Genomic DNA, 9,337 nt, shown 5'->3' with positions numbered 1-9,337 from the left:
ATGAAACTCAAACCGATTATGACAGCTGCAATCCAAGCTGTGAGATTTCAGACAAGATTACTTTTCACATGGCCAACTGTACGTTTGCATGCTTAAGAGTAAGCTCAGCGCACAGCTTGGTCATATTACAGCCGGAGGGCCAAACTAACAATGTGGTATACAAAGAGATCCTTAACAAATAATTATGGGCATATTTTCCCTCAGTTTAAAAAGGTTTAATTTTCTTCTTAAAAAAATTTTTAAGGCAGTACTTCACTGCTGTGAAGCGCGGGTATTTTGCTAGTCTATACTAATAAAAGGCAAAGCCCTCACTGACTCACTGATCACTAATTCTCCAACTTCCCGTGTAGATAGAAGGCTGAAATTTGGCAGGTTCATTCCTTACAGGTTACTTAGAAAAGTTAAGCAGGTTTCATTTTGAAATTCTACGCATAGCGGTCATAATTGAATTCTACTTACGTACATATTTACGTCCATAGCCTGCAGCTCGGTCACCGTGTGAGGCGGCGTTGCGTCCCCCATCACCACACCTCTCATATAGTTGGCTGCCTGCCTATATTGCGTCCCCCATCCCCACGCCTCCCACGTAATTGACTGCCTGCCCATATAAGGCTGTCCGTCGCTCCGGTCTCTTCATTCCCTTCTTTGCTTCACCACGGTATTTACGTCTCCCTGCTGATAATTGCAGCCTTTTTATTTAATCCACGGCTTCTCCACTGTTTTATTGTTCGTTTATTACGATTATAGTTGTTTTGTAGGTATATTAGACTTGGTTTACTGTTCAGGTACCCATTTCCTTGTGGCGTTGTGTTCCCCCATCACCACGCCTCCCACGTAGTGGGCTGCCTGCCTATATTGCGTCCCCCATCCCCACACCTCCTACGTAATTGACTGCCTCCCCATATAAGGCCGTCCTTCGCTCTGGTCTCTTCATTCCCTTACTTGGTTCGCCACGATATTCACGTCTGCCTGCTGATAACTGCAGCCTTTTTATTTAATCCACAGTTTCTCCGCAGTTTTATTGTTCGTTTATTACAATTATAGTTATTGTGTAGGTATTTTAGACTTAGTTTATTGTTCAGGTGCCCATTTCCTTTATTGTTCCAACTGTACCCCCATTAACATGTCTATCAAGGTGATCACCATCAATCAAAGAACTGTCACTTACCGAGTGGTTTCCATGCCCGGAGATGGCACCTGCCTTTTCTATTCTCTGTGTTACATATTGCACGGACATATCAGGCTCACTCTTGATATCTGGAGGAACATTGTTTCTTATGTATTGAATGAATGGGACTGGTTAAAGGTGTGGACTGATGAAGGTACAGGAGATAATTATACTACACAGGAGCACTATAAGAGTGAAATGCTTAAGCCCTTCACCTATGGTTCTGCATGTGAGTTGATGGCTGCCGCTGAAATGTTTCAACTCTCAAAAGCTGGATACGAAGTTATTGATGAAACCGGTTGTATGCTTACATCGCTTGACAGATGCCGAATGTCACTTCAACGCAAGTCCTGCAAATACTAACGTAATTGAAACTAACCATGTGTTTAAACATTCATAAACATCAAAGTGTCCACTACTGAAATCGTCACCTGTGAATCTAAGATGTTTAAGAGGCATTGGCGGTTGTTGAAATGTGTAAAATATTTGGCCATTTCGGTACACTTGATAGCGACAACCGAACAACTCAGCGTCAGCCATCAACTCACATACAGAACCATAGGTGAAGAGCTTAAGCAAATATTAGTATTTGCAGGACTTGCGTTGAAGTGACATTCGGCATCTGTCAAGCGATGTAAGCATACAACCGGTTTCATCAATAACTTCGTATCCAGCTTTTGAGAGTTGAAACATTTCAGCGGCAGCCATCAACTCACATGCAGAACCATAGGTGAAGGGCTTAAGCATTTCACTCTTATAGTGCTCCTGTGTAGTATAATTATCTCCTGTACCTTCATCAGTCCACACCTTGAACCAGTCCCATTCATTCAATACATAAGAAACAATGTTCCTCCAGATATCAAGAGTGAGCCTGATATGGCCGTGCAATATGTAACAAAGAGAATGGAAAAGGCAGGTGCCATCTCCGGGCATGGAAACCACTTGGTAAGTGACAGTTCTTTGATCGATAGTAATCACCTCGATACACATGTTAATGGGGGTACGGTTGGAACGATAAAGGAAACGGGTACCTGAACAATGTAAAGTAAGTCTAAAATACCTACACAATAACTATAATCATAATAAACGAACAATAAAACAGTGGAGAAGCCGTGGATTAAATAAAAAGGCTGCAGTTATCAGCAGGGAGACGTGAATCCCGTGGCGAAGAAAGGAAGGGAATGTAGAGACTGGAGCGACGGACGACCTTATATAGGCAGGCAGCCAACAACGTGGGAGGTATTGGAATGGGGGACCCAACGCCGCCTCACACTGTGACCGAGCTGCAGGCTATGGATATATATATTTACGTAAGTAGGATTCAGTTAGTGTTGGGAACCCGCTTACCAAATGTCTTGAAGATGGGCCCATAAGTAACAAAGACCATTGGAAAGTTCAATATGGCGGCCGACAGTGGCTTCATACCACCAAAATAAGTACCTACATTGGTTTTGGTTAGCGCAGGGAAGCCACCTACCAAATTTCGTGAAGATGGGGCCATAAATAAGAAAGTTCAACATGGCGGACGTTTTCAACTGTTATAACCGTTACGCGTAGAATTTCAAAAAGAAACCTGCTTAACTTTTGTAAGTAAGCTGTAAGGAATGAGCCTGCCAAATTTCAGCCTTTTACCTACACAGGAAGTTGAAGAATTAGTGACGTTGGAAAGTTCAATATGGCTGCCGATAGTGGCGTCATACCACCGAAATAAGTACGTACATCGGTTTTGGTTAGCGCAAGGAAGCCGCCTACCAAATTTCGTGAAGATGGGGCCATGAATAAGAAAGTTCAACATGGCGGACGTTGTCGACCGTTATGACTGTTACACTTAGAATTTCGAAATGAAACCTGCTTAACTTTTGTAAGTAAGCTGTAAGGAATAAGCCTGCCAAATTTCAGCCTTCTACCTACACTGGAAGTTGGAGAATTAGTGATGAGTGAGTGAGTGAGTGAGTGAGTAAGTTACCTATGAAGAAAACCGTCTCTGCAGCAAACTTATATTCATACCGGCTTATGATCAGACAACATCATGATGATACTATCCTTTTCTTCTGAACTTTATTAAATCAGTTTTTAGTTGATATGTATTGTCACACATATGCGCATGGGAGGCAGCTAAAGGGCTTGAGTGAAGGCAGTTCTGAGGCATGCTGGGATGTGGCAGAGTGCACTGACTCTTTTTCTCCCTTTCCTGTAGACCCTTCCCAGGAGATTCCACCTAGCTCTGGAGTGACGACTCCCTGAAATTTGCAAAAAATGCAGTGGTCCTAGTCAATGACCAGCGCACAAACCAGTCCATGCCACAGGGTCCTCACTTTGTGTTAGACAACGACCTTCTGTATCGCGTAGCAATGCATGACGGGCAGGAGAGAAGGCTGCTGCTAATCCCGCGGACCTTCCGGCGGCAGGTGTGTGAGTTAGCACACGCCCACCTCCTAGGTGGCCACTTGGGCACCGAGAAAACCCTGGAGTGGATCAAGCTCCATTTCTATTGGCTGGGAATCAATGAGGAGGTTCGTCGCTTTTGCACTTTCTGCCCGGAGTGTCAATTGCGACAAATTCCAAGAAAGGGCCGTGCGTGCTCCTCTCGTTCCTATTCCCCTGATTGACATTCCCTTCCATCGAATTGGGGTTGATATAATCGGACCTCTAGAGCCCTCAGCCCGAGGACACAAGTATATTCTAGTCCTTGTGGATTTTGCTACCAAATACCCCAAAGCTGTTTCATTGCGCTCCGCCACTTCTAAAGCCATTGCACGGAAATTACTAGGGGTCTTTGCGCGTGGGTATCCCCAAGGAAGTCTTGACGGACCAGGGGACACCTTTCACCTCGGAGACATTCAAGGGAACTGCCAGATTACTGAAAATAAAGCATTTAAAGGTCACGGTGTATCATCCTCAAACCGACAGTTTAGTGGAGCGGTTTAATCAGACTCTCAAACAAATGCTGCGTAAGGTGGTCAGCGAGGATGGAAGGAACTGGATTCAGCTCCTTCCCCTCGTCTTTTTTGCCTATCGGGAAGTCCCACAAGCCTCCACGGGATTCTCCCCTTTTGAATTACTGTATAGGTGACAACCCCGGGGCATATTAGATATTCTAAAAGAAGGATGGGAAGAAGAGGCTCTTCCCTCTACAAACATATTAGAGTATATCGCGCAATTACGCGATAGATTTGGAAAGATTCGGCCCCTCCTTAAAAGTCACCTGGAAGAGGCCCAAGCAGCACAGGTCCGTTACTACAACCGCGGCACGTCTCTTCGGGAGTTCCACCCGGGAGATCGGGTCATGGTCCTAGTGCCTACCTCCCACTTTAAGTTGCTTGCCCATTGGCAAGGCCCCTACGAAGTTAAGGAGAGGAATGGACTGGTCGACTATTTGGTGAGTCAACCCCATCGTCGGCTGAAGGAGCGGGTCTATCATGTGAACCTGCTGAAACCGTGGAAGGACAGGGATCCTGACCCCTCCTCCGGCCAGCCCCGCTCACACACAAAGCCTTTACTTCGGTGCGGACTTAAGTCCCAGACAATGGCAGGAGCTGGAAACAGTTATCCAGGCTGTTCGGGAGGTAGTCAGTGAGAACCCCGGAAGGACCTCTCTGGTTGGGCGCAACATTGTAACAGAGCCCGGGGTCATTGTTTGAGAACGCCTGTATTGTCTTCCCGAGGCAAAAAGGGCTCAAGTGGAGCTTGAGATCAAGCGTGTGCTGGAACTAGGTGTGATTGAGGAAAGTTATAGTCCCTGGTCCAGCCCCATTGTGCTCGTCGGTAAGCTTGAAGGGAGTTGGAGGTTTTGCAATGACTTCTGTCGGCTTACTCAAGTCTCCCAATTCGATGCCTATCCAATACCAGGAGTGGACGACCTCCTCAAGAGGCTTGGACAGGCTCGATATTTGACCACACTGGACATGACAAAAGGGTACTGGCAGGTTCCTTTAACGGACTCCGCAAAGGAAAAAAATGCGTTTAGTACTCCTAGTGGACACTGGCAGTATTGTGTCCTTCCATTTGGGTTACACGGGGCTCCAGCAACCTTCCAGCGTCTGGTGGACAAAGTGCTCTGGCATCATAACTCATACAGTGCTGCCTACCTGGATGACGTGGTCATCTATCCCAGCACATGTCTACAGCATGTCAGAGCGGTATTGCAGACACTTGGTGAGGCCGGGCTCTGGATTAGTCCCAAGAAATGCTTCTTTGGATTGAGCGAGGCCAAATATTTAGGCTACCTGGTGGGTCGGGGCACCGTAAGGCCACAGTGCTCCAAAGTTGATGCCATTTTGAAATGGCCCCGTCTGCAAACCAAGCGGCAAGTCCAAGCCTTTCTCGAGTTAGTGGGGTACTACTGCCAGTTTGTACCCTGGCTCTCGGAGAGAGCGGTGCCCTTGACTGATTTAACAAAGAAGAGTGCCCCGAACATTGGGGTATGGACTGAGAAGACAGGCGCTGCATTTGGTGACTTAAAGCAGGCCCTTACGTCCGCACCTATTTTGATGACACCTAACTTTTCTTTGCCTTTCATCCTCCAGACGGACGCTTCGGACACAGGCCTGAAGGCCTTGCTGAGCCAAAGTGTCGATGGTGTGGAACACGCCATCATGTTCCTGAGCCGGAAACTGTTGGACCGGGAGACCAGGTATGCAGCGGTGGAAAGGGAGGCTTTGGCGATTAAATGGGCAATTACTGAGCTTAGGTACTACCTGTTGGGCCGGGAATTCATCCTTGTCACGGACCATGCACCTCTACAGTGGATGGCCCTACACAAGGAGTCGAATCCGCAGGTCACCCGGTGGTTTCTTGACCTACAGCCGTATAAGTTTACGCTCGTTCATCGCCAAGGCGCTCTCCATGCCAACGCTGATGCTCTTTCTCGGGTTCACGACCTCTCGGTTAGGGTCGCCCGTCCCGACGGGTCTGGGCTAATGGGGGGGACTTTGCACACACATGTGCATGGGAGGCAGCTAAAGGGCTTGAGTGAAGGCAGTTCTGAGGCATGCCGGGATGTGGCAGAGTGCACTGACTCTTTTTCTCCCTTTCCTGTAGACCCTTCCCGGGAGATTCCACCTGGCTCTTTTGACGTCACTTCCGGGACAGAGCCAATGGAAGTAGACCTTACCAGCTCTGGCCCCTGTGATGTCACATCCGGGCTCGAACCAATGATTGAAGAACATGGGCCCGATCCTTATGACCTCACTTCCTGTCTTCCCCTTTAAAAGCCTGCCCTTTTTCCCTTTTCCCTCAGTCTTGTTCTGGACTCAGTTGTATGCACATCAGTGCTGCGTATTTGATAAAAAACGACTTTGCAGCCAGAATACCATATTATACGGGTGGCTGCCCCAAACCTTTATCTGTTTATGTGTCGTTTTTGTGACAGTATGCAAAAATTGAAAGACTAAATTATATCAGACTAAACCAGAAGAATCTATGAGCTGAAAATTACGTCCACTTGAAAGATGCAATTGACAAAAACGACACTAATTTAAGAAAACTTGGTCAAGCTGTGATATTACCATTGTAATTTACTGGAGGACCTCGCTATATGCACAAGCGTACACAAGACACAATGACATACGTATGTCATTATGGCCGCCCTGACTTATTCATCACATTTACTTCCAATCCTAAATGGACTGACATCACTGAAGTTCTCCTTCCATGTCAAAAACCTCACGATCGCCACGACCTTATCAGTCGTGTATTTCATCTGAAGATTCGCAAAATGATGGACTTGCTCACGAAGAGTAACATTTTCGGCTGTACAAATTGCTACACGTACACCATAGAGTGGCAAAAGCGAGGTACTGTATTCCCCATGCACACATTCTGTTGTGGCTAAAGGATAGGATAAAACCAGCTATCATCGATCAAGTCATCCTTGCAGAAATTCCTGATCCACAGACTGACCCTGCCCTCCATAAAATAGTAAAATCCACCATGATTCATGGCCCATGTGGACCTCATAATATCAACTCACCTTGCATGATCAATGGAATATGCAGTAAGAAGTACCCGTGTCCCTTCATCTCAGAAACTTAGACTGGAGAAGATGGTTACCCTCAGTACCGCCGGCGCGCACATGCTGATGGAGGTCATACAATTAACATCAATAGAGTAGATATCGACAACAGATGGATGGTCCCTTATAGTCCTGTGCTGTCCCACTTCTTCAATCCTCACATCAATGTCGAATTTTGCAATTCAGTAAAATCGATCAAATACATCTGCAAGTATGTTAACAAGGGAAGTGACCAGGCAGTATTTACAATATAAAATCAAAATGACGAAGTATCTCGATACGAAGCTGGGCATTACATTAGTAGCTCTGAAGCAGCCTGGCGCATTTTCTGTTTTCCCATTCACGAATGTTACCCTCCGGTCGTTCATCTTGCTGTGCAGGAAGCTGCTCTGTCTCGGTCACCTCAAAAGATCTGTGAACTCTTTGCTGTCATGCTGGTGTTCTGCCGAATGGAAAACAACTTAAACCTATGGGAAAAACAAAGACAGCATAGCAGAAGATGTTAGGAGACAGAGTGAAAGAGTTCATATACGAACAGAAGTCCACCAGTGGTTACATTTGATCTATAACAAGTGCCTACAGTTGCTTGAAAACTATGTAATTGGTATTGGAGGTTGATCTCTTGATCATTACAGTTTGCCTTCACATTTCAGAGAACTGGCAGAACTTCTGTCAGATCCCGAGTACTTGAAAGAAACATCTTACAACACCTCGCAATTGGCCAATATAGTCACAAATAACAAGCTGTTGCTAAATAGTGGCCAAAAGTCAGTTTATCAGCAAGTCATGAGGAGCGTTGTCTCGGCCACCGGCACGGTGTTTTTCCTTGATGCTCCTGGAGGAACTGGTAAGATATTCCTCATAAACCTTCTCCTTGTGAAAATCCGAGTAAAAGGTAACATTGCCATAGCTGTGGCTTCTTCTGGCATTGCTGCAACTCTTCTTAAGGGTGGCAGAACTGCTCATTCAGCTTTCAAGCTGCCTCTGAACCTCAGCCATACTGAATCACCCATGTGTAACATATCAAAGCAGAGCAACATGGCTGAAGTGCTGCAACATTGTCAGCTTATTGTCTGGGATGAATGCACTATGGGACACAGAGGAGGTGTTGAGGCTTTAGACAGGACCCTCCAAGACATCCAAAACACCAACAAAATTATGGAAGGCTTGACAGTGTTGCTGGCTGGAGACTTCCAGCAAACTCTACCATTCGTGCCCAGAAGAACACGTGCTGACGAAGTTAAAGCATGTCTGAAGTCTTCATACCTATGGCCACAAATCAATGTTGTTACCTTAAGAATAAACATGAGGGTTCATTTGAAAGGCGGCAAAAAAGCCGAGGAGTTCTCTACTCTTCTGATGAGTATAGGTGATGGCACCTTCATTCAAGAAAACTGTATATTCCTACAAATCTTTGTCTCCTCATAAATACCTTACAAAGCCTTCTTCAATAAATGTTTACCCCAATCTACGAAATCTCCACAAAAACGACGTGTCATGGTTGAGGGAGAGAGCTATCCTGAAGCCAAGAAATGACATGACGACTATAAACATTTTACTTCAAGAAGTACCTTCACAACCGAAAACATATCAGTCTGTGGATTCAGTTGTAGAAGTGGAAGCCACCGAAACTTTGTAACGGCACGAGACTTCAGGTCATGTGTCTGCAAAAGAACCTAATTGAGGCAACTTACTGGCAGTGTCTCAGGTGAGAGAGTTTTTATTCCTTGCATCCCCGTTATACCCTCTGATTTCCCATTTCAATTCAAACGCCCTCAATTTCCAGTAAGGCTCTGCTTCACAATGACAATTAATAAGTCTCAGGGACAGACCCTACAAAAGATTGGCATTGATTTGAGACAGGATTGCTTTTCACATGGCCAACTGTATGTTGCATGCTCAAGAGTAAGCTCAGCTCACAGCTTGGTCATATTACAACCGGAGGGCCGAACTGACAATGTGGTATACAAAGAGATCCTTAACAAATAATTATTTGTATATTTTCCCTCAGTTTAAAAATGTTTACTTTTTTCTTAATTAAAATTTTAAGGCAGTAATTTGCCGCTGCAAAGCGCGGGTATTTTGCTAGTAAGAAATAAATTAGAAAATTACCTAAATAAAAATAATACTCTAAATAGAAGCCAGTATTGGTTTAT

This window comes from Polypterus senegalus, chromosome 11, assembly GCF_016835505.1.
Source record: "Polypterus senegalus isolate Bchr_013 chromosome 11, ASM1683550v1, whole genome shotgun sequence".
In the NCBI taxonomy this organism is placed as follows: Eukaryota; Metazoa; Chordata; class Cladistia; order Polypteriformes; family Polypteridae; genus Polypterus; species Polypterus senegalus.
This window is presented reverse-complemented; position numbering follows the sequence as displayed.